Raw genomic sequence first — 12039 nt, forward strand, 5'->3', positions numbered from 1 at the left:
ATATTACTATTACTAGTTACCAGGATTCTCTAAGATTCTTTGGGAAAATCCATGACATTAAGCCTTACCAGTCATATCTTCACTAAACATAATATCCTGCAATATTAAAATTGTTATATTACTTAGCAGGAACCTTCAGGGGAACAAAAAAGTAGCCTTTAATTTTTGCCTTGTTTCAAAGTGCCTATTCATTCTTTCTCTCAATCAGGAATGTATAGGCTTTGGATTTGTGTAGGACACTTAACAATCAGTGCCAACTAGACTTAGTCACAATAATTGCGAATTTGAGAGATGTTGGCAAGCACTAACTTGTAAAGGATTTATAAATGGCTTGTACAAGTATTTTTCCAAATGGAAACAGCATCAGAGTTCTACATTGCGAGTGGCTTATATAGGAAAGAGAGGTATACAATTGCCTTTCCTTCTAAGCAGGCATATTATAGATGCTAGACAGTGGAAACCAGTGAAGGGCGACAACTACTGAAAGCAAACACAGGCTAAGAAAAAGCTGCTTTAGGTTCTTTAAGTCTGTGTATGTAAGTGGTTTGATTTTTTAATAATAATAATAATAATAATAATAATAATAATAATAATAATAGTTAATGCATCTTTCCCTACTGCCACCAATGACATCTTTGGTTTGGTACATTACTGGCAGAACTTAAGCAAAAACAAAACAAAATAGCCAAATTTTATCTGGCAGAACTATTTTGTGTTTGCCTATAAATGAATTAATAAGAGTAATTTCTTGAACAGGTTGTTGAGCACCCTTATCTACATCTATGCTATGGTCTCAGTTTATGCCACTCTTATGAATTGGCAACCCAGTGTTTTTAATTCTGTTTACTAGCACTTTGATGATCAACACTTAAGGGGCAATCCTCAATGCAATGACGACAGGGAATAAAGATTTATGGGGTTAAACTTATTCAACAGTTATCGCCCTTTCCCAGGAATTTCTAGGAATTGTAGTTTGGGTGATAAGTCTTCTAACATAGAATTGTATACACATCACTAAACTGCAATTCCTAGGATTCCTTGGGAGAAACCATTACAGTTAAAGTGATGTAAAAAACAGTATGAGATTGGGCCAAATGTTGGACATGAACCAGAAGGGCCCAGGTTCATATCCCTTCTACACTTTAAAACTCTTTGAGTCACTTAAGTCAGTTATATAATTATTATTATTATTATTTATTATTTATACACCGCCCATCTGGCTGGGTTTCCCCAGCCACTCTGGGCGGCTTCCAACTGAATATTAAAAACAATACAGCATTAGACATTAAAAACTTCCCTAAAGAGGGCTGCCTTCAGTTGTCTTTTAAAAGTAAAATAGTTGTTTATTGCCTTGACATCTGCTGGGAGGGCGTTCCACAGGGCGGGCGCCACTACCGAGAAGGCCCTCTGCCTGGTTCCCTGTAGCTTTGCTTCTCGCAATGAGGGAACTGCCAGAAGGCCCTCGGCACTGGACCTCAGCGTCCGGGCAGAACGATGGGGGTGGAGACGCTCCTTCAGGTATACTGGACCGAGGCCATTTAGGGCTTTAAAGGTCAGCACCAACACTTTGAATTGTGCTCGGAAACGTACTGGGAGCCAATGCAGATCTCTCAGAACCGGTGTTATGTGGTCCCGGCGGCCACTCCCAGTCTAGCTGCTGCATTCTGGATTAACTGCAGTTTCCAGGTCACCTTCAAAGGTAGCCCCACGTAGAGTGCATTGCAGTAGTCCAAGCGGGAGATAACCAGAGCATGCACTACTCTGGTGAGACAGTCTGAGGGCAGGTAGGGTCTTAGCCTGCGTACCAGATGGAGCTGGTAAACAGCTGCCCTGGACACAGAATTAACCTATGCCTCCATGGACAACTGTGAGTCCAAAATGACTCCCAGCCTGCACACCTGGTCCTTCAGGGGCAGAGTTACCCCATTCAGGACCAGGGAATCCCCCACACCTGCCCGCCCCCTGTCCCCCAAAAACAGTACTTCTGTCTTGTCAGGATTCAACTTCAATCTGTTAGCTGCCATCCATTCAGCCTAAACTACAAGGATTGTTGTGACTATACAGTCAGCTAAATTTCCGTGTAAACTACCCTGAACTCCTTGGAGGAAGGATGGGATACAAATTTGATAAAAAATCTCTGTCCCACTTTCTTACACTTTCCCAGCTCTTTATCCTTATTATTTGTCCCATTTGTCCCATTACTCCTGGAGAGATGAATCCTGTGAAATTACTTTTGCCTGCCTGTTCTTTTTCCAATTCTTTTTAATGCACATACCTATATTAAATTCTCAATTTCTTTGTCAGACTCTTTGAAATTTGGGGTAAACCCTGTCTAGCCTCAGTAACTTAAGAATCTTTGGGAAGTTTTATTTTCTATCATTATTTTGGAATAACCTTGATTTTTCCTTTCTAGGGAGATTTCTGTTCCTTTCATCAAGTCTCTTCTCATTTCTGAGAATGAAAACAAGGGGAAGGGAGGGAAAACCTATACAATTCCCTGTCCTCTGTCATGGAATGTGCACTCTCTTTTCTAATGCTGCAGCCCCATGATGCTTACCTGAGAGCAAACTCCACTGACCACAGTGGAAGTTACTTGAAGTGCTGGCATAGGTCAGATCAAGCTGTAATGCAGGAACTTCCATTGTGAGAACGTGTGCTAGTCTATGATTCATACAGCTATGGAGAATTCATAAATATTCTATGTGTATAGGCTAGCCAGTCTTCTGGTATTCTTCTGAACCATTAAGCAAAACAGTATTCAGATGTGAGAAGCCATGGCTTTCTATCCTGACTCCATCCCAGCCAGGTAGGTTCTCTAGGCTCCTCCCACTGGCCCGTTTTTGTCTGCATGGGTGCAATCTGCTGATCTGGTCACATTTCAGCTCAAATGTCAGCAGTCCTATATATTCAAAGTGTACACACTTGTGTTTACGCAGCATCCAATGCGCTCCAACTGCTGGTTTGGGAAGCAGTGTAGAGACATTAACTACAATCCATATTTAGCCTGTATCTATCCTGTTGTTTCTTATGAAATACTGTGTTTTGATTCATTCCCTTCCCAAATCCAAACAGAGAGAGAGAGGGGGGGGAAAAACAACAGCCCAGATGCATTTTTAAGCTGGTAATGAGTACATATGAAAAAGTTTGCCTTTGAATGTTTCCAATGACTATTTTGAAGTAGTTCTATGGTGAGCATTAGGTTCATTTAAAAACCTTGCATTCATTATTTAGTTGATTCTGTGGTTTTCAGCCAGTGTGCTGTGGCACCTTGGGGTGTCTTGAAGGATGGTCAGGGGTGCCGCGGGCAATCCTGGCCTCTGCCCCTGTTTCCTTCCTTCCCTCTTCTGATATCCTCTCACATCTCTGCCATCCAAAGGCTTGCACAGCTGTTTGTTGCAGCAGCCCTGGCCACAAGCTCCCTGGGTGAATGGTGCCTCTGAAGGCTGGCCAGGGGGTGATTCCCAGGCTCCTGTGGGGCAATGTGAGGAGGCACCTCTCTTTGGGGCGGGAGGGGGGCAGCTCAGAGACCAGGAGCGGCTGCTGCGGCTGCCCAGAGTCAGGAGAGGAGAGGAGGATGAGGGAACCCTCCACAAGAGAGGAGTTAAAACCTCTGAGTTAATTAATTGCATTTACATCCTGCCCTTCCCCCAGTGTTGATTAGCATACATGGTTCTCCCCTCCCATTTTATTCTCACAGCAAGTCTGTGAGGTAGGCTAGGCCAGGTGAGGTCACTACCTAGCTTCATAGCTCAGTTGGGTTTGAGCTTCAGGTCCAAAACTCTAGCCACTGCGCCACACCGGCACTCTCACTAGGAATATAGCCAGGGCTTTTTTCAGCTGGAACTCCCCGGAACTCAGTTCCAGCACCTCTCAGGTGGGCGCCATTGCCATTCTAAGACAGCGAGGGTGAATATAGCCCACTCTCCACTTCCAAGTAGGGTCACTATTTTCAAACTGCTCTGTGGGAAGTATTAGGCACAGGACCTATGCGTTCAAATAAAGACCTTACAGCTGTAAAATAGACCTGCCCTAAGGATGCTGTGGTTTCATGCGAGTGTTTCACACAGCTCTGTGGAGGACATTACCCACAAAACTCCAGTGTCAGCGTAAAGACTTTGTGATATATCTCCCCAGAGATTTCAGTGCAGCTATTAAACTGGTGAATAGCCTTTTCCTCAAGTATGACTTCATGGAGCTAGCAGCGAGATACCATCTTGTCCTTTGTGTTTGTGCTAGATGACATTTTAGTCTTTCTCATGAAACAGGCAATGCTGCTCTGGTTCCAGACTAGAATAGAACACTGGGTTCACTCTGTCTGCCTCTGCCCCCGCTCTAGTCTGTTTACTGAGATAAACATCTGATAAGACAGAGGAAGCTGGACCAATGAAGGGAAGCCAGCAGCTACTTCAACTTCTCCTAGCCTTGTTCACACTGGTAGAATATTGCTGGAGAGGGAATTGTTTCTGTACTTCTTATGGAAGGACACTTGACATTTACTTTTTCCTCCATCGGTGATAAGAGATAGAAGGAAATTTATGTCATTGCTCTTTCTTATTTGTGACAACCACTAGTAGGTCAAAGCAAATACTGGATATAGTAATATAGATTGATATATGTAAATATACGTGTAGTGCATGTACTCTGAAATAATTGCAGAAAACAAGGAGATTGATTTGATTGATTCATTCATTCCATGCAAACATAATGAACACTATAAAATATAAGGAAATGTTCTCATATTATTTAGAGGAGCAAGATGGCCACTTCACCACAAGCATATTCAATATAGTTTTAGACATTAATTTTTCTTTAAAATAAAAATGCCTCCCTCATGTTTGTGAGAATCTTTTCTAAATGGCATAATCAAAAACAAACTGCTGTAGAGAACATCTTTTTTTTTGTTTTTTTCACATTCAGGGCAACCTTGGACTAGAGCAGTATTTAAGGCCAATATGTAGGGGGGAAAACAGAGTGGACTTCAGTAGCTTAATGGCAATGCAGAAAATAATGTAATATAAATCTGCAAAAAAAGGACAAATGCTTTCTCTCTCTCAAAGCACATTGTATTTGGCAGCCTTTGGAAAACTTCAACGTAAACATTAAAAAAAAAGAACCAAACATATTACTGCAATTTCTGCCTCAGGCACCAATCAACAAAGTTATTATTGCATTTAGAAAGAAACAAGAAAGAACATATGGTTATTAGCCTGACTCTTGTGCTTCCTTTTTCTTTACATTCTTGAAAGGCCATAAAACAGGGAAATAAAAAAGTCATGGATGTGTAGTTTTTTTAACTTTATCTTCTGAACATTAAACATCATGTTTCAAATTTCTTATGGTACATAAAACTGTTTGGTCTTGCTGTATCATGTATACAGGACTTCAAAAAGTAAACGAGACAGTTTAGTAGATGTAATAGGTGTGTAACAACCACTCTTTAGATCTCTTGTATTTTGTACAACATCCTCTGGTTCCCAAAGGTGCTTTTAACATGATATCTATATGGCTATTTCTGAAGTCATTTATTTCTTTGCACGGCGAAAGAAAACTGGGACTAATTAGAAAGTATAGTCTATCTTGCTTGAAAGTTGTTGGTGTTTGTTACTTTTCTCTGTTTCAGGTATCCTTCTACCTTCATAAACATCTTGCTTGAGATGTGACTGGAATATTGGTGCAGTATGGATATCACAGAAAACCCCTACAACTATAGTCTCTGCTCATGGAAATTTAGTATGGGCAAGGACTGTGGTTTAGAGTTCCTTTCTGAGGATGGATTCATCTGACCTTATTAGTTTTATGGTGATTGCAGTAAATCACATACTGACGGCCAGTACATCAATGCTGGCCACCCTTTGCAAATGTTGAGAAACAATTACAAACAGTACCCATCAGTGAAGGAGGAGCAGATAAATATGTTTTGTATTAAGTCTGACCCATCTAGCTCATTGTTGTGTACTCTGACTAGTAGCAGCTCTCCAGGGTTTCAAAACAAGGTATTCCCAGTCCTACCTAGAGATGCCAGGGTTTGAACCTGGAATCTTCCATGTGCAGAACTCTGCTGTTGAGTTATATCCCATACCTAAGAGCAGACATCCCCAAACTCGGCCCTTCAGATGTTTTGGGACTACAACTCCCATCATCCCTAGCTAACAGGACCAGTAGTCAGGGATGATGGGAATTGTAGTCCCAAAACAGCTGGACGGCCAAGTTTGGGGATGCCTGCCTAAGAGGAAGGGCAAAGTTAGTATGTGTGATACTTTTTGTTTTGCTACAGTATTTGTTATTTTTGTATTCATCTAACTAGTATTCCAATGAGTTTAAGGTATCATTAATTGAGGTCCTACAACCAGGTGTGTGAAAGGCTTCATCCTCCTTAATTTGGGTGGTGTAACTATAGCAGGTGCCTGCAAATCATTCACCATGTAAATGGAGATTAGAGGGACATTTGAATCAACTCCAACATGATCTTAAGCAAGGGTTCTTACTGGCAAAGATCTCGAGGAGGATTGGGGCTAATATTTTATTAACATATTAGTATTATTAAATGGTTCTATCCAGGAATAACTTCAGACTTCAGATGGAGAACTTCATAACTGAATCTTCTCCTTCTCCTCCTCCTTCTTCTTCATCTTCTTCAGTGTGTATATGTGTGTGTAGATCTCAAGATGATTCACAGCATAAAAATACAAGATAAAAACATGAAATACATAATAAAACAAGAACCAACCAAACCACTAATCCCCCACCGCTTCCAACAAAAGCAGCTAAAAGGAGATGGGATGTTAATCAGCCAAAGGCCTGGTTGAAGAGGAACACACACATGGGAGAGGGAGAGATGAAAATTATTTGTAGATAGGAAACTAGGTGTCAGGAAGAAGTGTTTCAGCCTAGTCACCTTGCTGATATGTTAGTTTTATATATTTGGGAACTACCGGTAATTGTTCATGGATAATCATTCAGCCCCCATGGAATCTCCTGCAGTCTTCAAAACAGAGTAGCACAGTTCTGGAATAATTTTACTACCAAATTTATTGCTTATATGAATTGGATTCCAAATATTTTAAACAAAACAAATGCATTTCATTTTTAAAGTAATGAGCAGTTGATTTCTGAAGCTTTTGGCAATGTTGCTGTCACAATCCCATAAACAGAGAACTTTGGGACATAGAAAATGGATTCCAGGTTTTCCTCCCATATTGCGATTAATAGCTAATTAACTAAAATTCCAGCTCCCAAACCATACCATATTAAGTCCTATTGTTAGGTGGTATGCCAATGCAGCTCATAAACTTTAGATGTTACTATTACAGGGAGAACTAGCTTGGTAAAATATTATGATATTCCAAAGGAGTTCTTCCAGATACCAGGCCATTAGAGCCTAATTATAATCTTAGGTCCCTCTTTGACGTCAGCAGTACTTGGGTGTAAATAAGTGCCTTTGACTTGCTAAAGGCAAATATTTGGCAAAGAAAATAAAGATAGTAGTTGAGAACCAGGAGAGAAAGAGAGAGAGATCACGTTTGATTTGAAGTGCCTGAGTAAGTTCTGGCCAGCATTCAAGGTGGTAAGAAAGGTTTGATAAATAAACTCTTATGAGAGGCTGTAGAGTGCTGTGCAGATATGAATCAAAATTATAAAATCAATACATATTGATCTTTATATATCATGTGAATAACAGTGGCTGAGATGCTCCAATTTAACTTGTCTATTGCTCAAGAGTTAGTGGAAATAACCACAAGTGGGACAGGAAATATTGCTGCTCATTGGTGAGATTACTTAGCAGGCCAGAGATTAAAGAACTTGTCTTGTTGCACTGGGGGGGGGGGGAGTTTGTGAGTAGTTATGAATGTGTTTTATAAAGAAAGAACTGAAAGGACACAGAAATGGAGAAGAGGAATGTAATTTAGATTAGCAAGACTGTGAGGGTTAAGTATGAAAAGCTATGTTTGGGAGATCTATATAGGACGCTAAGAACTGCAGGCTAAGGACTACGTAATAAATTTAAACCACATAATCAACTACATAATAAAACTGTAGTGGAATCCAAATGATTAGACTTACAAGAAGCATTATGGGAGCAAATACTATCACCTCTTTCAAGACTGCAGGTGATTTCAAACTGTTTACTGTGCTACAGCAACCTGAAAACTGAACAAAGAGAGTTGTTTATAATTTGGTGAGCTAGGCTATTGTAGAATGTAATAGCACAGTGTGTATATCTTTGCTAGAGAACTAAAATGGTTTAACAGATACTCCTTTTTGCAAAGGAACTCTGGGAACTGTAGTTATGTGAGTGGAGGCTCGAGATCTGAAAAAGAGAATTCTCAGCTCCCTCATCAAACTTCAGCTCCCAGGATATATGACTATAGGGTGTGTTTGTGTGTATTCATGAGCTACAACAACTGAGAGACATGTTGGAGCTTTCCTGATTATGGAAGACAATGCCACAGTATTCCATCAGCTTCTATCTCACAAACAGACCACTCTCAAGAAATAAAAATACAGTGGTACCTCAGGTTAAGAACTTAATTCGTTCTGGAGGTCCATTCTTAACCTGAAACTGTTCTTAACCTGAAGCACCACTTTAGCTAATGGGGCCTCCTGCTGCTGCCTTGCCGCCACCGCGTGATTTCTGTTCTCATCCTGAGGCAAAGTTCTTAACCCGAGCTACTGTTTCTGGGTTAGCAGAGTCTGTAACCTGAAGCGTCTGTAACCTGAAGCATCTGTAACCCGAGGTACCACTGTAGAACAAATAAGCAGTTGGTTGTAATGACAATTACCTAATGTAACTGTAATGTTAGGGCAGTTCCCTGCTTCCGCATTTCCCTTATCTCACAGCTAGACAGGGTTTAGTCAGGAATTGTGTGTTTAGGAAGCAATGTGGCATAATGGCATAATGGCGGGCAGAGAACCAGACTGTGTCACAGGAATAATGTTGTAGGTCAGTATAATCCCCCCCCCCCCAAACACCTAGTTGAGTTTATGGCACAGACAAGATACAAACCATGCATGTTTAATCAGAAGTAATGTCCTAGGATCAATGGCATTTATTCCCAAGTAAGCATACATAGACCTGGAAGCTTAAGACACTATGCTACAATTTAGCATTGATGATGCCCAAGTTCCAAATCTCAAGGATTTGTACCGGTTATGAATACCTAGTTGCTAAGGTTTAGCCCATGTATAGTGGTCTAACAAACCTGTAACAAACAATTCCATATTTCATTGCCAAATATAAATGATATTTAGCACCATTGTCACAACTTGGCTCTGTGGTAATAATTCTGCAGACTGTGCTGATCTTTACTTCGCCTTTAGCAAGGTTTCTATCAAGTTTTAGGCCAGTGCCTTTCTGTAGAAGAATTAATCATTGTAATTAAATCTCTCCCAAGAACAATTGGATGACTCACACTTCTGAAATGTTCAGGTTGCTGAGATGATGAGTCGATTCATCAGGAACAATGTTAGTTCATCACTTTTTCTGTTCAGCTTGAAATTTTAATTCCAATAAAATGTAATATGATTTCTAATTGAATGCCTTTTTATGATCCATTTCAGTCAAATCAGATAAAAATCACTGTGTTTCTTTACCATGGAACTGGTGAAAATGTAGAAAAAATAAATTTTAAGTATAGTTTTTTCCTGTGTTTGTCTCACTCCAAGGAGATTTTTTGGATTTACCTCTCTGAAAATCTGAATCAAACAAGTTTACAAGTTTCAGAAAGAACCTGCCTGCACTTAGGGAGCACACCTGAAATGGTAAAATGAACACCTGAAAATTTTAAAACAAGTTTTTGACTTTTATTGGGTGATAAATTGGTTTTTTGCTATATAAAATCCACAGGTGCTCATGTCTGTTTATTGAACATATAGCTGAAAAGTGAACTATATTAAGAATTGTGTCAGAGTGGTCAGCCACCCGTAACAGTCGTTAGCACTGGATTTCTAATTATGCGCTCATATAGTTCTATATTGTGAACAATTCTGCTAAGCAGAATTCTAATGTGCTGGAAAAGTCAGCGTTTACTTGCTGTCTTGTTGATGTACGTTTAGAATTGCTTTTATTTACTAATTGACTATTACATAGAATTATAGAATCGTAGGATTGTAGAGTTGGAAGGGTCCTGAGGGTCATCTTGTCCAACCCCCTGAAATGTAGGGATCACAACTAAAGCGTCTATGACAGGTGGCCATCCAGCCTTTGCTTAAAAACCCCCATCTCCCAAAGGAGACCATTCCACTGTCAAACAGCTCTGTCAGAAAGTTCTTCCTGATGTTTAGTATGAATCTTCTTTCTTGTACACTGGTACCTCGGATTAAAAACTTAATTCGTTCTGAAGGTCCGTGCTTAACCTGAAACTGTTCTTAACTTGAAGCACCACTTTAGCTAATGGGGCCTCCCACTGCTGCTGTGCCACCGCTGTGCGATTTCTGTTCTCATCCTGAAGTAAAGTTCTTAACCTGAGATACTATTTCTGGATTAACGGAGTCTGTAACCTGAAGCATCTGTAACCTGAAGCGTCTGTAACCTGAGGTACCACTGTAACTTGAAACATCAGATGCATTTGCACGGCTGCTGGGGCCTGGTTGTGGGGTAAGAGCTGGGAAACCCAAGTTCAAATTCTCCTTGGGCATTGGCTCAATTCACAGGCATACGCTTTAGATGGTTGTTATGTAATAATGCAACAAGGAGTTCACTATACTTCTTTGGTAGCAGCTACCCACTAGGAGATTACGACTGAAAATTCAGAAAAACTTTCTGCCAATAAGAGCTGTTTGGCAGTGAAACAGACTCCCATGAGACGTGGTGGACTCTCCTTCTTTGGAGGTTTTGAAGCAGAGGTTTGATGGCCATCTGTCATGGATGCTTTAGCTGAGATTCCTGCATTGCAGGGGGTTGGACTAGATGACCCTTGGGTCCCTTCCAAGATTCTATGACTTTCCTATGTGCAGCACAGCATCACTGAGGGAGACTACATTACTTATATATGTAGTTATAGATGAACCCTTAGCTGTTGTTTTTTAAGGTAAGAAAATAATTAAGAGCCTAGAAATTTTAAAATGGTGTTGCGGAGGTGTTGTAGAAAGTCAGGCCTCCATCTTGTACCACATGTTAGGGATTTTAATGTTTTAATGTTGTATTTTAATCTTGTTTTTAAGCTATATTTCAATCAACTATTTTATATTTGGAGTTAGCTGCTTTGAGCCCTGTCTTATATTAATTAATAATTTTAATTATTATTAATAATAATAATTCAACAGCAATTCCCCATCAAAAGTAGTACTTGTTAGACTGGGTGGTTGAGCCCTGGTCCACTCAGTTTTTTGTTGCATCAGGATTGCATGGAAGAGCTAGGAATAAGCAAAACAATCTATTTCTGATCTGCATCATATTCGTTTAGCATTTAATCTGTCCCGTTTCTGCATTACTCTGTGATTAAAAGCAAACAAACATTTAAATAACCATTTAAATCTGTATATATATATATTTTAAATCTCTCAGTATACACAGTTTAAACATATTCTGAGCCAACAAACTGCAGTGGAACTTGGGAAGTAGAAGTGCCATTGAAATCCATGTTCCTGTCTGCACATTAGTCTATGAGGTGTGGTTCAGGTCAGTTTGTGTTGGAATTTGCAAAGACTGAATTTCTCATGCATCCTTGTAAATAGACCTCCACTTACTGTTTACCAGGATATTCTTTGTAAGGGCTGGGATCTGCACTTGCTTTGGGCGTGCTAAAGTGTTTGGACATATCCTGTACCATGACTGCCTTTCCCCTCTTCTCACAGAGGACTGTTATTCTACATCTCAAACTGTTTTGGAAAGTTCTCAGAGTTTCAAAATAGATTTGCTAGGTGACCTGGGGGATCTCCATCTGTTTGAAATGCAGAAACCCAAAGTGTTAGGTGCTACAACTAGTTGTGTGATTCTTTGGAACTTGGCCATAGTTTTCAGGTAAACATCATCTTTTGGAAGAGTCACTTTCATTTTACATATAGAAAGGAATATTGATTGCAAGGAGTTACGTATTTTTT

The 12039-nt window shown here is 40.1% G+C and overlaps 1 protein-coding gene across 15 annotated transcripts in view; it reads left to right on the forward strand.

The window, feature by feature from the left end:
• The window catches only part of MECOM (MDS1 and EVI1 complex locus), a 469813-nt gene that overhangs the window by 365030 nt on the left and 92744 nt on the right, over positions 1-12039 (forward strand). The gene's annotated exons all lie outside the window — the stretch shown is intronic.

The sequence above is a fragment of the Podarcis muralis genome, chromosome 6, assembly GCF_964188315.1.
Source record: "Podarcis muralis chromosome 6, rPodMur119.hap1.1, whole genome shotgun sequence".
Taxonomy (NCBI): Eukaryota; Metazoa; Chordata; class Lepidosauria; order Squamata; family Lacertidae; genus Podarcis; species Podarcis muralis.